The 25,068-nt window shown below is 47.3% G+C and overlaps 1 protein-coding gene across 1 annotated transcript in view; it reads right to left on the reverse strand.

Moving 5' to 3' along the window:
- ACAP2 (ArfGAP with coiled-coil, ankyrin repeat and PH domains 2) overlaps nt 1-25,068 on the reverse strand; it is a 122,189-nt gene that overhangs the window by 93,402 nt on the left and 3,719 nt on the right. The window lies entirely within an intron of this gene.

Below are 25,068 nucleotides of genomic sequence, written 5' to 3' on the forward strand. Positions count from 1 at the left end.
GAGGTTTAAAATGTAATTTAGAAAAAGCTCACTGGTACTTGAAACATACAGCACTGAGAACTGCTTTACAGAAGAAGGGAGGTTTGCAAAAACTTTAGGACCATATTAGAATTGCTCAGCTTGGGACTTTGAATCCTACTTCTAGCAATAAATGCTGCATCATGAAAATCTGCTCATTTACTTTCTCTGGTATAAACTCAGCATCTTCCTTCTCTCAACCTTGCCCTTCTCAGAATGATAACCCTACACTGCACCATTTTCTGCTGTGATCCCCAGCAAGATAAAGTCAAACGCTTTTGTTCAGTCATTCATCTAAGACAAAGTCAAGTACCCGTGCTTGTCTTATGGCTCTCAAGCTACACAACAATCTACCATCCTGGTCTCACCCCACTTCACCTTCATTTACACAGTGTTCTATGATTTCACTTAACACCTTAAAATCCAGCCATTTGCTCTGTTTTAGTGCACTGGAATTTTCCATTTTCCTTACAAATTTTGGTAGCTCTTCCTCCAATTTACATTCATTTACAGAGACCAAGAAATACAGAACTAGAAGTTTTGGATGAGGTCCTAAACCCTAGCATGTTTATTAGAGTCCAGTTCTGTAAGACAGTGGTTCTCAAACTTCTGTATTGGTGACCCCTTTCAAATAGCAAGCCTCTGAGTGCGACCGCCCCTTATAAATTAAAAACACATTGTAATACATTTAACACCATTATAAATGCTGGATGCAAAGCAGGGTATGGGGTGCAGGCTGACAGCTCACAACCCCCCATGTAATAACCTTGTGACCTCCTGAGGGGTCCCAACCCCCAGTTTGAGAACCCCTGCTGTAAGGTGTTGCTGATCGCCCTCCGTTCTCAGTGGCTTCAACAGGAGGCTCTCAACACATCACCGGATGTGGTACATATATAGCAGTACTCTCTCTAAATCTAAATGTGTTCTCCAGCATCAGAATGTGCAGGATTTCAGGTCTGACAGAGTCCTCAATCCGTCCCTTCCACCTCCTGCTCATAAGAGATTAATTTTCATCTGGTCTCTACAGTAGGTACTTGTTTTTCAAAGGAGAACTGGGATTAGGGTCAAACAAAAAGGAAGAACTGAACAGGTATTTGGATGTTTAGAGAGCAAATTTTTAAAAAAAATAATGAATTAATTCTTCAGTACATTTGCCAGGTGAGGGTACCATCCTGAAAACACACTCCTAACATCATTTATCAGAGTAAAATTACATTCATGCATATGTGTTTTGCAAGATTATGCCCATAACGCATTAGTATTAGAAAAGACAATGGAACAGGCTGTCCTTCCTGCACAAGGCGTGTAGCAGTAGTAGCATACCAATGAATTCCCAAGCTACTTGAAAAGAATGAATTATTGCCATATCAGAGAACACACTAAGAACAGCTCATCTCAGACTGTAATACTAACAAAAAATTCATTTTCTCTTGTTTTAGCTGTACGGAGGGAGGCGATGCAGGCACATTTTCTCCACTGTAAGGCATCTGGGGCTGGGATCATTTAAACCTCATAGAAATTGTAATTCAGACCTAACCCCCATACGTAACGAAAACTCTACCACAGGAAGTGGTCATAAAACAAGACCAAGAGCTGGGTGCCAGATGACACGTACCAGGAATGCATGTCCATTAGTGAGTGAATTTCCAGAAAGAAGCAGGGTGTGGGGTTAGAGACTACAGTGGCTCAAAGCCTGGTTTGCCACTAGGACTAAGGGAACAACTCTACTGACTTGATTCTCACTAATGCAATATTTGTGACCTCCTGAGCTATTCAAAATCAACCAGAGCAGCAGCTGAAGGGAGCATGATGTCTTGTGCAAATGAGTGACCTCTTCTCTTGCACTCCATAATGCAGACTCAAGAACATCTCTCTCTCTCCTCTGCTGCCACCCACCGAGTGTGGTGCAGGGTGCTAGAGTCAATCTCCCTGAATGGCCTCAGACTGAGGGCAGGAGACATGAGAAGATGATGTGGGTGGGGGGAACTCAATGTTTGGCTTAATTGTCTTTTTTAAAGAACAAAATGAAAGTGACCATAGTTACCTCACCCACTAGTTGATGCAGGAAGGCTGGCCTCCCTCTAAAATGTATCTTCAGCTTATGTGGATCTTGGTTCCTCTCCCTGGCTGACCAAGGAAGGACTTGCCTATATATTAGGGTACTCATTGACTCCCCTGGTACCAAGAACCCTGCCTGGAAGATGACAACAGAATTCCTGTTCCAGAAAGGGAATAAATCACTTGAAGGCCATAGAGAACAGGACACCTGTGCTGGGGAATTAAATTTAGTCGGGATAAAGCCATTATATGCTGCCCACAATTCTACACACACTGTGTGAGAGTCAGAGACTAAGCAGACATTTGCTTTATCATTTGCTGTTTTACTCCTACAAAAAGAAGTAGAGCAATGGTCACTACTTCTAAGCCAACAATGCTCCAGGCAATGTCTAACTGGCCACTCCAACACAAAAGGGGGCATTTCCAGTGCTTAATTTGTGCCGGCGCTCGCCAGGGCTGAGTCCCAGCACCTCTAGGCCTGGCAGTTCAGAGCCCTGGCACCTTTGGGCTTGCTGCATCAGTTATGAAAGTAAAAAAAACTGCTTGAGCCTCAGCACCTAATCGTTTGAGCCCTGGCACCTCTTTCATTACAAATTTCCCCACCTCGGGTCTGATCCAGCCTTTTTTCTTCAAATCACAGGAAAAAACCCATTCTGGTCACCAATCTTTAATTTAAGCCTATTAAACTAAAAAAAAAATTAGACATGAAGTTAAGTCTAGTGCTATATAGCCCTTCTTTCTAAGCCAGCACAAGTCAGACACAGTAAACAGAAGAGTCTCACTTGAATACAAACATTTAACAGACTGGGATTCCAAAGGTATGAAAGTAAGTAGGAAATTGAAAGTAGGTACACATACATTTTTTCCCTCGTTTTCTGTGTGAGAACTTTTATTTTTTATGCAGATGACAAATAGTGATTGCTACTATAGACTTGCTGTCAATTGCCTATGCACCAAGTCTGCGATAAAACAGTATTATTTTTGTTACTCCAATCTCCTTGTCTCATTCAGATGTTATGTCTTGTTTTAGGCTTTGGGGACGAGAGCTGCCAGTCACTGCACGTTTGTACAGCCCCTAACACAACAGGTGCCACTAGCTGAGGTCTCAGTGTGAAACTCATCATATTTGTTGAGTCATAATTTTACAGGAACAATGCACCTCAAATTTCAGAGATAATAATTTCCTTAGAAAGAACAGATAGAACCACAGTACACAAGGAAAGAGGAGCTAGCCAAATACTACCATAATTTCTTCAGATTTATTTTAATTAAGTGAAAGGCTCAGAAGACTATACTTGTATACTGGCCAGCTGCCAGTGAAAGAGTACAAAATTAAGTGCTATCTGTAGAGATACCCCTAGCTACCAGCCTGCACATTTTCTATTTCTGAGATGGGGGCAACAGGTTTTCATTGTTTGAAATTGGGGATTGGTCCTGCTTTCAGCAGGGGGTTGGACTAGATGACCTCCTGAGGTCCCTTCCAACCCTTAAAAAAAGGGAGAAAAAAAAGCTTTATCAATGCCAAGTTGTACTGTAAAAACACGTTAGTAAAGCGACATCTTCAAAATCTGGGAAAAGTCAAGTCTCCTGCATTTACCCCGATGCATGACTTGGACTAGCAGCTGTATGTCCTTCAGATTGATATCCACACAGTTCAAATAGCATAAAAGGGATATGCAAAATTAGCTATAGTTTATCTGGTGAATTCCAGTTTTCTTCAAATAACTAATTTTACAGTGAAGTTCCTGCAATCACTTTTTTCATTTACTACAGTGTAGCTGCATTCAACTTCAAAGGCTGGCCCAAGAGTACCAAAGTAAATAAAGCACCACTGCCATGCTCTGTCAGAAAGAACAATTCAACCTTGAAAGAAGCCATTTAATGAGGGACAGCCAACAAGTAAACGGTATTGTGGTGAACTCCCTTTTATCCTTCCTCCCACCACTCTTTCCTCCTCACTTTACCATTTAAGGGGATTATGAAAACTGAGCAATACAAGCTAACAGCTCTCTCACTACCAGGACATGCCCAAACAGATTTGGGTTTTAGGTGGCCTAGGTAAGAGGGATTGACCATTTTAGTTAGTAGCTTCAAATCCAGAGCCAGTGTATATGCTACTGTGGAAAAATGCCCATCGTTTAAGGTCATTTGACAAAATCCTGTCCTCCAGTATGTGTCTAAACTAACAAGTCCAGAGCTAAATTTACACTGCAGAACAGCATGACCCCAAATGCTTCCCCATCCTAGTTCCCATTCCTCTGCACTAAATACTATGTGTCAAACCAATCTGAAAATTTACCTCAAGACAAGAAAGGACGCAGAGTCAAAGATTCTCTACACGCATTCTTAAATTGCAAATATAAATTTGAAATGCAGGCGATCCCTCAAAATCTGTAACATTTCTGTACAAATTGAGTATTCATACTAACTTTAAAGGCATCACTACTGAACAAAGTAATGACAAATCTAGCAACTGAAAAAAAATGTGTCTCCAAATCTTATTTATCTAGACTAAATTTAGGCAATTTAAATGTGTATTTAACCTATAGTAGTCAACCAGTATAAGAGACCATCTCTTTCCTAGGTATTCCAGCTGTAACTTAGCCCGGGTTCCTCACATTCCTTCCTATTTGGTAGATCCAAGCAAGAAATCCAGATTTCAAGTATGTATGGGATGGCTCCAAAAATTCAGGACTACTGAAGGTAGGTGAGTAATTTTTGAGCATTTGCTTACATTTATCAGGTTTCAAATTTGAGACAAGTGTCAGCATCTTTGAAAATTAGGGTAAGAGTGAGCTAATACTGCTAACAATTCAAAGATGCTGTACAACATTTGCAGTATCTTGCTGAATATTGGGGATTTTGTTTTCTGAGGGATAAATAATTTGCCAAATTGCACTCATGTACTTGATAACTTAGCTTGCCTCTTGTACTTCTTCCTTGCAAAAATCACCTGAACAGTAAGTCCTTACTATAGTCAGAATACTCAGCTTAAAACAACCGTTAAAAAAGTACCTTAAAAGAATATATTAAACTACTCCACAAGTCTTCTTTGCATATTAATTTATCACACTCATCGTTTGTGTGTGTAAATCTGTGCTTATATGGATCCCTTCAACAAAGTTTATATGTCACAAACATTAATTTGTCCTCAAAACAACCCTGTGAGGTAGGGAAGTATTACTATCTGAATTTTATAAAAGGCAAACTGAGGCACAGAGACTAAGTGACTTGCTCATAGAGACACCTAAATAAATAAATAAGGTTGAGCCAGGTTCTGAAACAGATCGCCTGAACGATGACCAAGTCTCATGATTTTTGGCAGTGTAGGAGATGTAACAGGACAAGTGGACTAGAATCGATCTGAAACTGGAGAGAAAACAACAGTTTTGGTCCACATTCTCATCAGTCACAAACAACTGTAGACAGAAGGTCATGAAAACTAGGTGTTAGGAATTAACAAGTAAACTAGAGAACAGCACCTCCCTAAATCATCATTTTCTTGGACATATCTATGCCCAGGTATATGAAGAATCAAGTACACTAAGAATATAGCTGCAAAGAAGTCTACGTTTTCAAGTTTGTGCATCTTTTCCATTTGTTTTATGTAATGTCCCTCTCCTCTCACCTTATGGCTTGAAGTATCAGAGGGGTAGCCGTGTTAGTCTGGTTCTGTAGAAGCAGCAAAGAATCCTGTGGCACCTTATAGACTAACAGACGTTTTGCAGCATGAGCTTTCGTGGGTGAATACCCACTTCTTCAGATGCAAGTCATCTGAAGAAGTGGGTATTCACCCACGAAAGCTCATGCTGCAAAACGTCTGTTAGTCTATAAGGTGCCACAGGATTCTTTGCTGCTTCTTATGGCTTGAAGTTAGCTTTCATAAGTTTGGGCTGTTTAGACAGTAAGGTCCGTGGAGCAAGAACTTGTGTTCATCTGAAGCACTATGCACATCAATGGCAATATATAAACAATGAAAAAAGGCAAATGGGCAGATAGAAGTGTGATGATTACATGCACACAAAAAGGTGCAACAACAAATTGGCTGACAGGTAAATAGATCTGCTGGGATGAATATAAACCAGTAAGCAGACAAAAAGACCTAGGACATAGGAGAGAACTTTAAATATAGATAAAGGAAGAAGCTATTTAAATAAGGGGAGACACTGTTCTAGATTTGATTCTGACAAAACACAGGAACCAGTTGAGAATTTGAAGGTGGGAAAGCAGCTTGGGTAAAAGTGATCATAAAACGATGAGTTCATTATTCTAAGTAATGGATTTAAAGAAGGCAGACTTTAAAAGTCATAGGACTTGGTACACAAGATCCCCTGGGAAGCACATCCAAGGGAAAAAAGAGCTCAGGGGAGTTGGCAGTTTTTTAAAGAGACATTATTACGGGCACAAGAGCAAACTATTGCACTGAGTAGGAAACATAGAAAGTATGATAAGAGACCACTCTGGCTTCACCAGGAAATCTTCAATAACCTGAAACTCAAATAAGAGTCATACTAAAAGTGGAAACAAGGTCAAATTACAAAGGATGAATATTTAAAAAAAACAACACAATACAAGCATGTAGGAACAAATTTAGAAAGGCTAAAACACAAAACAAGATTAACTAGCTAGGGACATAGAGAGTGTAAGAAAACATTTTACAAATACATTAGAAACAAGACAACGACCAAGGTCAGGGAAGCCCACTAATGAGAAGGGAAAGACAATAGAAAAAGCAGCAATGGCCAGTGTTAAATGCCTTTTATGTTTCAGTTTTCATCAAAAAAATTAGCAGTGATCACACAACTAACCTGGTGAACATCAGTGTAAATGGGAGTAGGAAAGGAGGCTAAAACAGGCAAAGAAAAAACAGCTACCTACCTTTTGTAACTGTTGTTTGAGATGTTTTGCTCATGTCCATTCCATTCTAGTTGTGTGCGCGCCCATGTGCACAGCTGTCTGAGACTTTTGCCTTAGCAGTATCCATAGGGTCGGCTGTGGCGCCCTTGAGTGCCGAGTGCATGCGGCGGTATATTAAGTGGAGCCGACGCTATGCCCTTTCAGTTTCTTCTTGCTGGCAACTCTGACAGAGGGGTAAGGAGAGCGGGTAATGGAATGGACATGAGCAACACATCTCGAAGAACAACAAGTTACAAGAGGGTAACCCACCGTTTTTTCTTCAAGTGCTTGCTCATGTTGATTCCATTCTACGTGACTCACAAGCAGTATTCTCTGAGTTGGGCTCAGAGTTCATGGTCTCTTGGCTTGTAGTACTGCCCTACCGAAGCCAGCATCATCCCAAGCCTGCTGAGTAAGTGCATAATGTGACGTGAACGTATGGACGGACGAGCAGGTGGCTGCCCTACAGATGTCCTGGATAGGCACTTGGGCCAGAAAAGCTGCTGAAGAGGCCTGTGCCCTGGTCAAGTGGGCAGTTACAATCTCCGGGGGTGTACCTTTGCCTGATCATAGCAGCAGCGAATGCAGGCAGGGATCCAAGAAGAAATTCTTTGAGCAGACACTGGGCAACCTTTCATCCTGTCGGCTACCACGACCAACAACTGTGTTGACTTGTGGAATGGCTTGGTCCTGTCAACATAGAAGGCTAACACCCTCCTGACATCTAGGGAATGAAGCCTATGCTCCTCCTCCGACTTACGCAGCTTTGGAAAAAAAAAAAAGACAGCTAAGAAAATGTCCTGGCTCATATGAAACAGAGGCCACTTTGGGCAAGAAAGCCAGGCATGGCTTCAGCTGGACCTTGTCTTTGTAAAAGACCATATAGAGCGGTTCCGAGGTGAGCGCCCTAGTCTGAGACCTGATGGGCAGATGTTACTGACACCAGGAACACAACCTTCCAGGACAGGAGAAGGAGAGAGCAGGAAGCCAAAGGCTCAAAGGTGGGGTCCCATGTACTCTGGCAGCACCAGATTCAGGTCCCATGAAGGAATGGGGTCCTTGACATGCAGGTAGAGGCGCTTGAGGCCCCTGAGGAACCTGGCAGTTATGTCCTGGGCAAAAACTGACCTACCCTTGAGTGGTGGATGGAAGGCCGAGATAGCCACCAAGTGGACTTTGACAAATGAAAGGGACAGGCCTGGGACCTACAGATGCAGAAGGAAGTCCAGGATTAAGCAGCAAGACTTGCTCAGGCTGAACGTTTTTATCTGAGGTCCAGCAGGCAAAGAGTTTCCATTTGGCCAGGTAGGTTGCTCTGGTGGAGGGCTTTCTACTGCACAACAGGACCTGTTGGACAGCAGCCGAGCATTGCTGCTCCTCCTCATTCAACCATGCAGCATACAAGCCGCCAGGTGCAGTGCCGCCAGGTTTGGATGCAGAAGACTGTCGTGGTTTTCGGACAGCAGGTCCAGCTAGAGTGGTAGTTGTAAGGGAGCAGCCACTAAGAGGTCATGCAATGTGCTGAACCAGTGCTGGCGTGGCCAAACCAACACTACGAGGGATCACCTTTGCCCTGTCCTGCTTTATCTTCATGAGGACTCTAAATCAACAGTACGGGGTGGAGGGGGAAGGAGAGCGTAAAACAGATTCCCTGACGACAGGAGCAGAAAAGCATCCAACAGGGCCCCTCTGCCAATCCCCCAAATCGAACAGAAAATATGGCATTTCCTTTTCTGTCCAGACGCAAACAAGTCCGCCTGGGGAGTTCCCCACCTGCAGAAAATGAAACTAATCATGCCTGGACAGAGGAACCATTCTTGGCGAAGTGAGAAGATCCTGCTGAGGCGATCTGCCAAAGTGTTCTTGGCCCCAGGGAAGTGAGCGGCTACGAGACGGATGTCATGCTGCAGACAGACATCCCAGAGCCTGAGTGTTTCCAGCCAAAGGGCAGACGATCTAGCTCCGCCTTGCTTGTTGATATAGAACAGTCGCTGTATTGTCTGTTAGGACCTTGACCATCTTGCTTTCTATGTGAGGTAGGAAGGCTTGGGAGGCCAGGCAAACCTCTGAGCTCTCTGACATTGATATGTAGAGAGCAATCATGACTGGACCAATGAGTTTGCATGCTAAAATTACCCAGATGGGCTCTCCACCTCAGGTCCGATGCATCGGAGATGGGGGTCACAGACGGGGATGGAGCCACGAAGGGGACTACTTCCAATACCAATGTAGGATTCTGCCACCAGGTGAATGATGACAGTACATGTTCCAGAACCCTGACCACCCAGTCCATTCTGTGCCTGTTGGGGACGTAGACTGACACCAGCCATGCCTGCAGTGTCAGATCATAAATGATCTGGAGAAAGGGGTAAACAGTGAGGTGGCAAAGTTTGCAGATGATACTAAACTACTCTAGATAGTTAAGACCAAAGCAGATTGTGAAGAACTTCAAAAAGATCTCACAAAACTAAGTGACTGGGCAACAAAATGGCAAATGAAATTTAATGTGGATAAATGTAAAGTAATGCACATTGGAAAAAATAACCCCAACTATACATACAACATGATGGGGGCTAATTTAGCTACAACGAGTCAGGAAAAAGATCTTGGAGTCATCGTGGATAGTTCTCTGAAGACGTCCACGCAGTGTGCAGAGGCGGTCAAAAAAGCAAACAGGATATTAGGAATAATTAAAAAGGGGATAGAGAATAAGACTGAGAATATATTATTGCCCTTATATAAATCCATGGTATGCCCACATCTCGAATACTGTGTACAGATGTGGTCTCCTCACCTCAAAAAAGATATTCTAGCACTAGAAAAGTTCAGAAAAGGGCAACTAAAATGATTAGGGGTTTGGAGAGGGTCCCATATGAGGAAAGATTAAAGAGGCTAGGACTCTTCAGCTTGGAAAAGAGAAGACTAAAGGGGGATATGATAGAGGTATATAAAATCATGAGTGATGTTGAGAAAGTGGATAAGGAAAAGTTATTTACTTATCCCCATAATACAAGAACTAGGGGTCACCAAATGAAATTAATAGGCAGCAGGTTTAAAACAAATAAAAGGAAGTTCTTCTTCACGCAGCGCACAGTCAACTTGTGGAACTCCTTACCTGAGGAGGTTATGAAGGCTAGGACTATAACAATGTTTAAAAGGGAACTGGATAAATTCATGGTGGCTAAGTCCATAAATGGCTATTAGCTAGGATGGGTAAGAATGGTGTCCCTAGCCTCTGTTCGTCAGACGATGGAGATGGACAGCAGGAGAGAGATCACTTGATCATTGCCTGTTAGGTTCACTCCCTCTGGGGCACCTGGCATTGTCCACTGTCGGTAGACAGATACTGGGCTGGATGGACCTTTGGTCTGACCCGGTATGGCCATTCTTATGTTCTTATGCAGTGGCTTGAGGCGGAGACGCGTATGCCAGACCATGTAAGTGCAGGCTGCCACGTGTCCCAACAACAGCAGGCACGTGTGAGCAGTGGTGAGAGGGTGGGCTTGCATGCACGAGGTAAGGTCTGCCATGGCTTGGAACCAGGCCTCAGGGAGGAAGGCTCTGGCCTGAATAGAGTTGAGGACCGCTCCAATGAATTCTGTGTGCTGCACTGGGAATAAGGTTGACTTTTTCTCATTTATTAAGAGCCCCAGGTCATGACTGGTGGAACAAACCAGATCGAGATACCACCACTGCACCTGATCCCGGTACCAGCCCTTTATTAGCCAGTCATCGAGGTATGGGTAAATTTGAAAGCCCCAATGCCGGAGATAAGTGGCCACTGGCACTATGCACTTTGTGAACACTCAGGGCTGACGAGAGACCAAAGGGCACTGCTATGAACTGGAAATGGCACTGGCCCAGCATAAAACAAAGGAAGTGCTTGTGCCCTGGGAAAAATGAAAACTTGCGTCTTAGTCAAGGGCAGCATATCAGTCTCCTGGATCCAGGGAGGGGATAATGGAAGCCAGGGAGACCATGCAAAACTTCAACTTCTTGAGAGACTTGTTGAGATGAGACAGGTCCAAGATGGGTCTGAGGCCCCCTTTTGCTTTCAGAATTAGGAAGTAGCGGGAATAGAACCCCTTTCCCTTCATGTCCTGAGGTACTTCCTCCACTGCCCCCATACGCAGGAGATTTTCAACCTCCTGGACAAGTAGTTGCTCATGAGAAGAGTCCCTGGAGAGGGACGGGGAAGGGGGATGGGAGGGAGGGTTGTCTATGAACTGTAGGGTGTAACCTGAGGATATTACTTCCAGCCCCAACTGTCTGAGGTTAGCCAAGACCAGGCCAACTGGAAGGGGCAGAGGTGATCAAGGAAAAAGAGGGAGGGTGGATCCAGTGAAGTGACTGAGGTGTAATCCTTGAGCGCACTTCAAAATGACTGTTGCTGGCCTCCCTGGTTTCTGGGAGGGTCCGGCTGAGCAGACAGGTGGAAAGACGATGGGTGTCGCCATTTAGACCCCTGGTCTCTGTCCCTTCTCCTGGAGGAACCCAACCGGGGAGTTCCCCAGGACCTAGACTGCGGGAGCAGAGAACAGACCGGCTTCCTGGCCTGCTGAGGAGTGTGAAGGCCCAAGGAACGAAGGGCAGCACGGGAGTCTTTAAGCATGAGCTCGGAAAAGAGCACCACCCCCTCAAATGGGAGGTCCGGAATAGTGGCCGGCATCTCCTGGGACAACCCAGAAGACTGCAACCAGAAGCTGCGCCTCATGGCCACCGCGGAGGCGACCATCCTGGCCTCTGAGACAGCTGCGTCCAAGGCCATTTGTAGGGCTCCCCTTGCCACTGCTGTACCCTCCATCCACCAAAATGGCAAACTCCTGGGCTCAATCCTGTGGGAAGGCCTCTGAATTTGTTAAGGGAATCCCACAGGTTAAAATTGTACCTGCCTATCAGGGCCTAGTGGTTACACACCCTGATTTGTAGGCTGGCTGTTGAATAAATCTGTCTGCCAAATAAATCAGGTCTCTTGGCATCTTTGTTCTTTGGTGTGTCACTAATGTGGCCCTACCTGTCCCATTCGTTCACAACGTACACCACCAGTGACGGCACTGGAGGGTGCATGTAGAGGTATTCATACCCTTTCATAGAGACGCAATACTCCTTTGCCGCCTTCTTAGAAGTCGACGCAATGGAAGAAGGGGTTTGCCACAGTGATGAGACAATTTTAAAGACCCCTGGGTGGACAGACATCGTGACCCAGGCTGGGGTGGATGAGGTTATAACATTAAATAGGTCATCGGACTCCTCCGCGACCTCCTTAATCTGTAGTTTCAAGTTAGCAACCACCCTTCTGAGGAGAGCCTAGTGCTCACTGAAGTCGTCAGGGACCCGAAACCGCTTCATCCAGGGACAACTCCTACTCAAACGGTACTGGGGAAAGAGGACTGGTGCCGTGACCAGGAGCAGCCCTGCCTGGGTGGGGATCGACTGGGCAAAGGTGATCTGGGCCGTAGCGATCTCTGATGGGAAGCTCGCCGGTACCGGTGGTATGGGGACCGGCACCACAACTCCTGTGTTCTGCATCTTGTAGGCAGAGAGTGCGTTAAGGACCTGGGCCTTCTAGTCAGAGACCTAGGATATGGTGCTGAGGTCAAAGGCCACGGAGATGGAGATCTGCACCTGCAGCCCAGTGACCAAGGGTACTGCACTGCCCTATGAGGCAGTCCCATGATCGTCTGGCCCTTAAATGTCAGGGTCTTAGCCAAGTCTGCCGCCTGGTGCAGTGCTTGTCTTGCCAGTCGGCCTACTTATTCTTTAGCCGCTGGGGCCGCCTTGGGGAATGAGAGCCTTGGGAGAGACCAGGGTTCCTTGCTGCTCCCCGGAGTCAGAGGCAGATCCCTGGTAGGGCTGGGGGAATCCGACCTCCACTGTATAACAGTGAAGCCCCAGGGCAGTCACATGGCCTGACATCAGTACTTTGCCAAAAGCCCCTTTCCCTTCTGGTGCCGGGAGCTCTTCTTTTGCCACTTCTTAGGCACTGGTGAGGGGGAACGGCACCAGGCAGAATGCTCAGCGTGCAGTCCGAGTGGGAGGGCTCTGATGCAGGACAAAACGCAGCCTCCATGAGGAGGGCCCTCAAGGGGATATCCCGTTCCTTTTGGATTCTAAGTCGAAAGTTTTTACAGATTTGACACTTGCTCTTTCTATAAGTTTCCCCCGAACAGCTTTCATGGGGGGTCACTGATAGGCATGGGCCTGCTGCTAAACGAGCATGGTTTGAAGCCAGGAGAGCAGGGCACACCCCACTCCGGGAGGAAGTCCCAGCTGGGACTAACTGCCAACTAATCTAACACTTAACAGCTAACTAAGTACCTACAAACTATAGATAAAGAAGATAACAAAAGCTGTAAGAACCGCTAATGCTCTTGCCATCTGCAAGACTCCAACCAACCAGCAACAGGAGAAGAAGGAACGGGGAGGGCATTGAGTCCGCGGCACCTAACATACCAACGCATGAGCACAGCACTCAAAGGGACACTGAAGCCCACCCTACAGATACCACTAAGGCAAAAGTCTCTGACAACTGTGCACGTGGGCATGCACACACCTAGAATGGAATCAACATGAGCAAGCACTCGAAGAACCTCCAAAGTTAAGAATTACTAGAGTCTGGTCTACACTACAGAGTTAGATTGACATAAGGCAGCTTACGTCGACCTGACTGTGTCTACACTGCAATGTTGCGACTGCCGACGTAAGTCATCCTACACCAATCTAATAACTCCACCTCCGTGAGAGGCATCACACTTAGGTCGATGTAGTTAGGGCAATGAAGTGTCTGTGTAAACCAACACCTGTTGGCTGTCATTCCCACAAGAGGTTCACAACTGAAGCCCCACCGCCTCAGCACCAACAGCCTGGCCCAAATGCGCGGGGTGGAGGGGAGGGGGCTCCAGGTCAGGTCAGGTCCCACGGAGTTCTGTCTTGAGTCTGGTTCTACTCAACAGCTCCATAAAAGATTTAGATAATGGCATAAAAAATACATTTTCAAAGTCTGTGGACAATATCAAGCTGGGAGGAGTTGCAAGAGCTTTGGAGGACAGGATTAGAATTAAAAACAATCCTGACAAACAGGAGAAGTGGTTTAAAATAAACAAGAGTGGCAAATTGCCGGCACTATTATGATGGGTCCTGCACTTTCTCCTCTTGTGGGGGTTCAGGGTGCCGTTTCTCACCTCTGAACTGGGGTATCAACTGTCCCACTAGTGTCCCAGAAAAGGGGAGTGGAGAGGGAGGGACCCGGGCCTGCCCTCTTCTCTGGGTCCCAGCCCAGGGGCCCTAGGGATAGCAGTGAACTACTTGAACTAGCGATTCCTTCCCCTGGGCTACTTCCCTCTCCGGCCCTTCAGCTTGTGGGGCTTCCTGCCCTCTCTCCGCTTGGGCCAAGTTTCTCCCAACTCCTTGTGTCTGTAGAGTCTCTCTGCTCTGCACAAGCCGGGTTTCCCTTTACCTAGAGTCTTGGTCTTCTGGCCACAGCACTTCTCCAAACTGCTCTCCTCCAAACTGTTCTTCGCTCCAACACCAAACCACTCTGCTTCAACTCCTCCAACTGTCTGATTGAAGCGGGGGGGGAGGGGGGGGTGTAGTGGGGTGGTTACGCGCTCTTGCCCTTTGGGGCTTAAAATAGCCCAGGAGAGGGCTGGGCAAGAAGGGCTTAAAAGCTGCAGCTCTAAAAGCTGGGCTGATTGGGGAAGCGGCCACAGCTGGGCCACGCCCCAATCAGAGCCCAACTGGCCCTATAAAGAGGCTGTGAGCCAGAAGCCCAGACAGTCTCCCTCTGGCTGTAGAGGAAGAAGGGCCTGGCTGCAGGGAGCTAGACACAGGGTACCTGGGTGAAGCAGGGCTGGGGAAAGGCAGAGGAGCTGGGGAGCCCCAGGCTGTGGCCTAGCATAAGGCCAAGAGGTACTGGGGGTTGCAGGGGGCAGCCCAGGGGTAGGCAAAGGCAGCAGGTCCAAACCCCTTTGCCGATGATGAGTGGCTGATACTGCAGTCTGCCCCAGTGAACAGGGGCGAGATGGAGACTGAGGCAAAGTGGGGAGGGGGTTCCCCTGGGAGGGGGAGACCCAGTTAAAAGAGGCACCGGGGTCCAGGGAAGGACTCAGGGCCAGAGGACAGGCGGATCACTGGCCTGCAGAGGGCGCTCCGGGCTGGATTGAGCTAATTCCCCAGATAACCAGCAGGAGGCGCCACAGGGGTGAGTCTGCTCATCTACAGGGGGGTTATCAGGTGACTGGCTTCAGGTGCTCTAACTAGTCTGTAACAGCCTCTCTTCCCTCTAAAGGGAATAAGGCTCATCATCCTGGGGCTTACATATATCCCATCTATCACTCTCCTGCTGTCCTCTGGCCTTGCTATATCACACAGGATGACATTCAGTAAGGAAAAATGCAAAGTGCTACATTTAAGGAATAATCAATTGCACACATACAACATGGAAAATGACTGCCTAGGAAGAAGCACTGTAGAAAAGAATCCGGTGGTTATAGTGGCTCATAAACTAAGTATGAGTCAATAATGTAACACTGCTGCAAAAAAACAAACATAATTCTGCAATATATTAGCAGGAATGCTGTAAGCAAAGACACGAGAAGTAATTCTTTCACTCTACTTATTGAGCACTGATAAGGCCACAACTGGAGTACTGGGCCAGTTCTGAGCACCACACTTTGGGAAAGATGTGGACAAATTGGAGAAAGTCTAAAGGAGAGCAACCAAAATGATGAAAGGTCTAGAAATCATGACCTACAGAAAAAGGCTGGAAAAAAAAAAACTGGGGATGTTTAGTCTGGAGAAGAGAAGCATGATGGACATAAGTCTTCAAGTACATGAAAAGCTGTTATAAAGACAAGTAGTAATGTTCTTAAATTGCAGCAAGATAGATTTAGGTAAGACATTAGGAAAAAGCTTCCCAATTGTAAGGGGAGTTAAGTAATGGAATAAATTATCTAGAGAGGTCATGAAATCTCCATCATTAGACGTTTTAAAAGAACATGTTAGACAAACACCTGTCAGGGATGGTCTAGATAATACTTAGTCCTGCCTCAGTGCAGGGGACTGAAGTAGACGATCTATCAAGGTCCCATCCAGTCTTACATTTTTATGATTTTAACATAGGGTTTCTGAACATTAAAACACAAAATTTCACTATTACTTGGTCTATGGTTTTGGGCAAATTTTTACATCTCATTGTTTAAGATAGTTACAGTAACTAAACCACTGAAAAAATTATTTTAATCTGAAGTTCTATTTCAGATGGTATAGTAATGTCTATTTGCCACTGATGTGCATCTGTGTCTAGCTTAAATTAACATCTGTCTCAAGCAAAGATGGAAATCAGGAAGTCTCCAGGAGAAAGCCTGTTTTTTTAAACTTAGACAGATGATCTCAAGTTTCTCTTAGTACAGTTGAACCCTGTTATGTCGCCGGCCTAGGGGTTTGCTAAAAATAGTCGAGATAACCGATGATCGAGATAAACCCCTATCCACCCCCCCACCCCTGAACTCCCCTGCCCTCTCTCCAACACCCCCTCCCTGCCCCCTTACCTGCACGTGGCTGGATCCAGCGAAGCGGGACGGGGAAGCGGGGCCGGGCGGCCGTGGACGGGGACCCGGAGCCGGGCAGCCAAAGAAGCGGGACCCGGTAAGCGGGGCCGGGCGGCAGGCGAAGCGGGGACCGGGTAAGCGGGGCCGGGCGGGCGGGCGGCAGGCGAAGCGGGGACCGGGTAAGCGGGGCCGGGCGGGCGGGCGGCAGGCGAAGCGGGGACCGGGTATGCGGGCGGCAGGCGAAGCGGGGACCGGCGAAGCGGGGCCGGGCGGGCAGCAGGCGAAGCGGGGCCCGGCGAAGCGGGGGCCGGGCGGGCGGCGAAGCGGGGCCGGACGGACGGGCGGGCGGCGAAGCGGGGCCGGACGGACGGGCGGGCGGCGAAGCGGGTATGCGGGGCTGGGCGGGCGGGCGGGGACCGGGTATGCGGGGCCGGGCGGGCGGCGGAGCGGGGACCGGCGAAGCGGGGCCGGGCGGACGGGCGGACGGCGAGGAGGGGACCGGGTATGCGGGGCCGGGCGGAGGGGCGGGGACCGGGTAAGCGGGGCCGAGCGGCAGGCGAAGCGGGACCGGGTAAGCGGGGCCGGGCGGCAGGCGAAGCGGGGACCGGTAAGCGGGGCCGGGCGGGCGGGCGGCAGGCGAAGCGGGGACCGGGTATGCGGGCCGGGCGGGCGGCGATGCGGGGACCGGGTATGCGGGGCCGGGCGGGCGGCGAAGCGGGACCGGCGAAGCGGGCCGGGCGGACGGGCGGGCTGCGAATCGGGGACCGGGTATGCGGGGCCGGGCGGACGGGCGGGGACCGGGTAAGCGGGCCGGGCGGGACCGGGTAAGCGGGGCCGGGCGGGCGGCGAAGCGGGGACCGGGTATGCGGGCCGGGCGGGCGGGGACCGGGCGAAGCGGGGCCGGGCGGACGGGCGGCGAAGCGGGGCCAGGCGGACGGACGGGCGGCGAAGCGGGGCCAGGCGGACGGACGGGCGGCGAAGCGGGGCCAGGCGGACGGACGGGCGGCGAAGCGGGGCCAGGCGGACGGACGGGCGGCGAAGCGGGGACCGGGGAAGCGGGGCCGGGCGGGCGGGTACGCGGGGCTGGGGAGCCGGGGCTAGGGCAGGAGTCGTGTGGCCGGGGAGGGATGCGGCAGGAGCCGGGCAGGGCCGCCGCCGGAGTTACAGTCGAACCCATTTATCTCGACCTCGGTTAGTGGCAAAAGCTCTTCTGTGCTCGAGATATTAGGGTTCGGCGAGATTAAAGAATCGACATAACCGATGAGAAACCGATAAGACAAAGAGGGAGTTTGGCGGTTCCACTACTAAAACGTCGACTTAATAGGGTTGGCAAGTTAACCGAGGTCGAGATAAATGGGTTCGACTGTATTATATTCATTCTAAAATAAAAAATGGCCGATGGTAAATTTCAGAGATTGAGGAATTTCAAGATCAAATCTTGGTATTCAAAACTAAGTAACTTCATGGAGGATAGGTCCATCATCTGCTATTAACCAAGATGGTCAGGAATGCAACCCCATGCTCAGGACACCTTAAACCTTCTGACTGCCAGAAGTCAAAAGGGAAAGACTGCAGATCGCTCTAATTTCCCTGTTCTGTACACTTCCCTTAAAGCTCTAGTATTGGCCACTGTCAGAGGACACTGGGCTAGATGGACCATTGGTCTGACCCAGTGTGGCCATTATTCTGTTTTTAAATCAGACAACCTGATCACTGTTTTGTATTTCACTTGATAGAAAAATCCTCTACTTGAAGATATTTGTAACAGCACTGCTAAGGCACTTTATAAACCTTGAGAAGAAAAAGCAGACGAGAAAGAGTGGTGTTAAGTTGATTTGCAGGTCTGATCTTATTTTGTCATTTGGCACAGGGATTTGACTCAAGATTCCCAGCTAGCCATAGAACTGTGAACTGCCTATTAACATCTTTAAAAAAAACCATGTACCGATCTTAAGAGAAATAAAATGCCTACTATTAAAACTGGCTTCCTATTTAAGTAAGACTAGAAACAGACAGAGAGAATGCCTTTTTACCATATATTGTTCTGAGTTCCTAAAAGGAGGAGTCCCAGCATCAGTGTCACAATGGCTAAGACAACTGAGGGCTTGTCTACATTACTGTGCGGGTTCGATCCAAGATATGCAACTTCAGCTATGTGAATAGCGTAGCTGAAGTCGACGACTTAGATCTACTTACCGCGGTGTCTTCACTGCTGTAAGTTGACAGCTGACACTTTCCCATCGACTACACTTGCACTCCTTGTTCTGGTGGAGTACCAGAATCGACGGGAGAGCGTTCAGCGGTCGATTTATTGCATCTATACTAGACACGATAAATCAATCCCCGCTGGATCGATCGCTGCCCGCCGATTCAGTGGGTAGCGTACACAAGCCCTAAGCCTCAGGAAAAGTTGTGCCATGTCAGTAAGCTTACAAGCAGCCTGGCTAGCAGGCATGAGATGAACCCATGATGAGTGTTTTCCCTTCCTCCCTACCCCAGGTCAGTAACTCTTTCAATAGGCTCATCATTGTAGCACCTGAAAAGACTGGTTTGTAGTAAATGCTTTTTCGAAAACAAGTTTATTCTTCTATCACAGGGGCAGGCAAACTTTTTGGCCTGAGGGCTGCATCGGGTTTCAGAAATCGTATGGAAGTCCAGTTAGGGGAGGGGGTCATGGCCTGGCTCGGCCCCCCCATCCGCCCTCCCTCCCACCCCCCAGACTCCTGCCCCATCCAACCACCCTTTCTCCCTATCCCCTGACTGCCCTGGGAACCCCTGCCCGATTGCCCACTGCAGGCCCATCCAATCCCCCCTCATTCCTGACTGCCCCCCCTGGGACCCCTGTCCCAGCCAACCATCCCTTCTCCCTGTCCCCTGACTGCCCCATCCACCCCCCTCTCCTTCCTGACTGCCACCCCTGGGACCATACAATGCTGTTCCCCACCTCCACCCCTCCCCCGCTTCCTGCCCCCTTACCATGCTGCCTGGTTCACCGGTGGCTGACAGCACTACAGTTGCACCACCCAGCTGCAGCCAGCCACGCCATCGCCACTGCGCAGCACAGAGCACCGGGTCAGGCCAGGCTCTGCAGCTGTGCTGCCCCAGAAGCTTGCAGCCCTGCCACCCAAAGCATTGCGCCAGTGACGGAGCGAGCTGAGACTGTGGGGGGGGGGGAACAGCGGGGGCAAGCCTCCCAGGCCAGGAGCTCAGGGGCCAGGCAGGAGGGTACTATGGGCTGGATGTGGGCCGCGGGCTGTGGGCTGTAGTTTGCCCACCTCTGTTCTATCAGATGGCTTTAGTCAATTTGACGAGTACACAAAAAAGGTATGCCAATATAAAAATCTTCACTAGATGTAAGAAGATTAGTACTTTATACCGACATCAAGAAATCAAATATTTGCAGTATATCAGAACAGTGCACATGAACCATTTTTTCTTAATTCAGTCTGATGCTAGTTGAACATTAACTATTTTTAAATTTTTCAAATAAAGCAATAATTGATTGCAAGAATACTGAGTGCAAAAATTACTTTATTGAATTCAAGGCCTCCTCTTGACAAATATTCTCATGGTAGGTCAGCCTTCCACTATAAAAAAATCCTGACAGTCCCTTTTAAAGTAACTTATGGACAATATAAGCAGACCTTGATAACTTTCAGTTTATCCATTTCTAGATATCTCTAAGACCAGAGTAGCAGCCTGTCAAGAGTATGTAGAATTTCTCTCAGTCTGAAAAGAGAGAGGATTTGCACATTTATTTGTATGGAGCAGTACCACTTTCAGAAGTTAAATAAAGGTTGGAATGAATATATTCATTCCATTTTCTTCATAATTAATTACTTTCTGCTGTGCAGAACTGGATTTCCTGATACTTACTACTTAAGAACTCAAAATAAGTAGATAACAAGTGATGCAGGTTTTATCCTATTAAGGCTAAACACAACAATTGTACACAGTTTAAAAGTTGAGTAAAGTATTGTGTCAAATAATCTTATAATAGGCTAAAAGGAAAAATTAACTGCATCCTTGAATAACTTGTTTATAGAGAATTGGTAACTCACTCAAGGGAAACTTTTTCAGTGATGTACAAGAAACTGTACTTTGACAAAATTATTCTTATAGATTCCAAGGCCAGAGGGACTACTTTTATCTTGTCCAGGGGTCGGCAACCTTTCAGAAGTGGTGTGATGAGTCTTCATTTATTCACTGTAATTTAAGGTTTCGCGTGCCAGTAATACATTAACATTTTTAGAAGGTCTCTTTCTATAAGTCTATAATATACAACTAAACTATTGTTGTATGTAAAGTAAATAAGGTTTTTAAAATGTTTAAGAAGCTTCAATTAAATTAAAATGCAGAGCCCCACAGACCAGTGGCCATGACCCGGGCAGCATGAGTGCCACTGAAAAATCAGCTCGCGTCCCACCATTGGCACGTGTGCCATAGGTTGCCTACCCCGATCTAGTCTGACCTGCACAACACTGGCCAGAAAATGTCTCAGTGCTAAGCCTTGAACTTTCAAGGTATCAAGTATAGTCACACATTTTTCTAGCTTAATTCAGACACTCAGGGCTGGTCTTCATTACGGGGAGATTGACACTGCTGCAACAGGGATCAATTTAGCGTGTCTAGTGAAGATTCACATAGCTCAGTGGTTTTCAAACTTTTGTACTGGTGACTCACATAAGATAAACGATATAAAAGATATAGTCTCACAGGCAAAACTATCCCTTTTATGCACGGTGTTTTCAAGCAAGCCTGTTAAAAAAGAAGTGCAATAATCTAGTACTGCAATCTCAAAAGGGTAATTGACCATTTCATGCTCCAATTAAGACAAAAATAAATGCAAGCTAAATTTAGAGGACAGAAAAAGATATTTAATCATGTGTTTATATTTCTCAAACAACAACATTATAATTAACAGAACCACTAGTTTTTAATATGGTAGCAGGACTAATCAAGTCACCATCACCAAAATATTATGCCGCAACAAAAAAAGCTGTAAGTATTATTTCCATCTTTTCAAGAGAGGATTTGAGAAAATTCATAGTTCCTGATGGAGCACAGCACAAGAACTTACATTGTATCATGTCTTATATCAAGCCCATAAAATAGGGCTAATTATTCCCTGTGTCTACACTGGAATAGAGAACACTGCTTAATTTTAATCACATCACAGAAGACTACAGTAAACAGTGATCACGATAACTACATTAATCTTCCGCTGCTTGCAAGCAAAGTGAGTCAAGCTCCCTAAAAGCAAGCAAACCACATCAAACTCTGATACACTTATCAGAAGTGTCACTGACACATGTCAATATAACTTTTTGCAGCAAAGTCCTATGCCTCTCCATTGAGGTATTTTAATTTTGTCCACAAAGCAAGACGAGTTTTGCCAGCACAAGGAGCATTACAGCGCATACACCTCCACTGTTCAGTTGATGAAAGTTGACTTTTGTCGACAAAACTGGGCAGTGAAGACAAGGCCTAAGTCCCTCAAGACCATGAGGACAGATAGATGTCTCTCTCCCGTTCATGTTTCTGTGTACTAAAACACAGGGTCTATGGTTCAGCCCTTTAGCACCACAAATAGAAAATGACAGATTTAAAGGTAAGTGTAGCTTTTGAAACAAATTTAAAATACTGAAAACAGAGATAAAGCAAGAGAGAACATTATTAAAATGTATCATCATTTGTACTGTGGTAACACCAGAGACCTCAATCAGAATCAAGGCCCCTTTGTGCTGGCCACTGTAGTAACACACACAAAGATGTAGTTCCTTTCCCACAGAGCTTGGAACCTGAAAGCCAGTAAATCGTTTGCACAAATCGTTTGCACTGTTGAAGTGCAAAGTTCAAACAGCATTCTGCAACTGATTAAATTAGATGTTGCCTATGAACCAAGCAAAATGAAAACTGCATGAGCACCAAAACAATTATGACACAGTAAATTACTGTAAATGCTACTGAAGGAAGCCTCTGGACTTAACATGACATCAAGCAAGTGTCATTAAGAGACAAAAAGAGAAGGTATGAGACAAAGTAACACTTACTCAACAAAGCACGCACAAACTTTAATGGTTCCAATACAATGGAGGAGCAGTGTTCATTCTCTCTTCTTGTTCCATGATAGCGAGGGATAATTGGAGTTACTGGGGTTTATTTAATTGCTCAGGAAAAGCAAGGATGGTATAAAAGGAGTCTGAAGACAGATACGTAAACATCCTGATATGTTCAAGGGAGCTATACAATTGTAGAATCAATCACTAAACACACTCTGGCTCCAGCTCTCATCAGTCTTATTCTTGTTGTAGACAGCTATGCTGCTCCTGAGAAATGCACTTGTCATGGAAGGTTGGTTACAGACAGTTGGGTGGTGCCTCAGACAGCTTGATCCCAGCCCATGGAGAGGTTTGAAGATTAGAATCAGGATCTTGAACTTGGGCCAGTATTCAATGGAGAACCACAAACAGCACAAGACCAGTTTTTCAAGACTGTACTGGCTCCCTCCTTGCTGCTTGTGGCCATTCAGGCAGTTTATTTTGAATTATAAAGCTCAGTGTGGTTTGTTCTTCACTACTGGAAACACTGTCTCACAACCTATGTGATATCATGACAGATGAAGTTAGGGTGTGTCACTTTAGGTCACAGTCCCTGAATCTGAACACTAGGGAACTGGAAGCCAGGCATCATCAATGGAAAGCCCTCAACTCTGGAATTTCCTCACTCCATTATGCTGGTAGACAGAGTCCATGGACTTGCAAGGACTTGCAGTTAGCACAGCTGGGAATGAGACAGTATGGGTTCTGTTCCTAACTGCCAGTGATCATATGATTCTGGTCAAGTTATATTTTCTCTCTGCACCCTAGTCATCTCACCTGTAAAATGGGAATAATAATATTTACTCACCTTTTCTAAGTGCTTTGGAAACGTCACACTTTTCATGCTGTGAACTGCAAATCACCATCATCATTTAGTCAGGTGTTTTCAGGAAATAGGGAACTATTTTGGGATTGACTCTCCAGTTTGGCCAATGTACATGGCAGAGGGGCATTGCTGGCACACGGTGTCACTTGAATAGATATGTGGACAGAGCTGGCATCAGGCTTTGTTGCAACACAACAAGTGACACCATCATAGGACCTAATCACATCAGCCATGCCATCAGGGGCTCGTTCACCTGCACATCTACCAACGTGATATATGCCATCATGTGCCAGCAATGTCCCTCTGCCATGTACGTTGGCCAAACCGGGCAGTCTCTACGCAAAAGAATAAATGGACACAAATCTGACATCAGGAATCATAACATTCAAAAACCAGTGGGAGAACACTTCAGCCTCTCTAACCACTCAGTGACAGACTTGAAGGTGGCAATTTTGCAACAAAAAAAACTTCAAAAACAGACTCCAAAGAGAGTCTGCTGATCTCAAATTAATATGCAAATTAGATACAATTAACTTAGGTTTAAACAGAGACTGGGAATGGTTGGTTTATTACACTAATTGAATCTATTTCCCTATGTTAAGTTCTCCTCACACCTTCTATGGGTCATCTCAATTATCACTTCAAAAGTTTTTTTTTCCTCCTGCTGATGACAGCTCATCTCAATTGATTAGGTTTCAGAGTAGCAGCCGTGTTAGTCTGTATCCGCAAAAAGAACAGGAGTACTTGTGGCACCTTAAAGACTAACAAATTTATTTTAGCATGAGCTTTCGTGAGCTGCAGCTCACTTCTTTGGATGCATCCGAAGAAGTGAGCTGCAGCTCACGAAAGCTCATGCTAAAATAAATTTGTTAGTCTTTAAGGTGCCACAAGTACTCCTGTTCTTTTTGCTCAATTGATTAGACTCTTCCTGTTGGTATGCATACTTCCACCTTTTCATGTTCTCTGTAGGTATAAATATCTCCTGTCTGTGTGTTCCATTCTATGCATCCGAAGAAGTGAGCTGCAGCTCACGAAAGCTCATGCTAAAATAAATTTGTTAGTCTTTAAGGTGCCACAAGTACCGTATTTATCGGCGTATAACACGCACTTTTTTCCCCTGAAAATAGGGGGCAAATGATGTGTGCGTGTTATACGCCGATATAACCATGTACCCAGGGCCGGCTCTAGGCTCCCGAGCAGCGCGGCCCTAGCCCCCGTCCCCCCCAGCGGCGTGGCCCAAGCCCCCACCCCCCGAGACCCGGCCCGCGGCCCGAGCCCCCACCCCCCGAGACCCGAGCGGCGCGGGCCCGAGCCCCCACCCCCCGAGACCCGGCCCGCGGCCCGAGCCCCCACCCCCCGAGACCCGGCCCGCGGCCCGAGCCCCCACCCCCCGAGACCCGAGTGGCGCGGCCCGAGCCCCCACCCCCCGAGACCCGAGCGGCGCGGCCCTAGCCCCGCCCCCGCGAGACGCGGCCCGCGGCCCGAGCCCCCACCCCCCGAGACCCGAGCGGCGCGGCCCAAGCCCCCCCCCCCCGAGACCCGGCCCGCGGCCCGAGCCCCCACCCCCCGAGACCCGAGCGGCGCGGGCCCGAGCCCCCACCCCCCGAGACCCGGCCCGCGG

The sequence above is a fragment of the Mauremys mutica genome, chromosome 9, assembly GCF_020497125.1.
Source record: "Mauremys mutica isolate MM-2020 ecotype Southern chromosome 9, ASM2049712v1, whole genome shotgun sequence".
Lineage (NCBI taxonomy): Eukaryota > Metazoa > Chordata > Testudines > Geoemydidae > Mauremys > Mauremys mutica.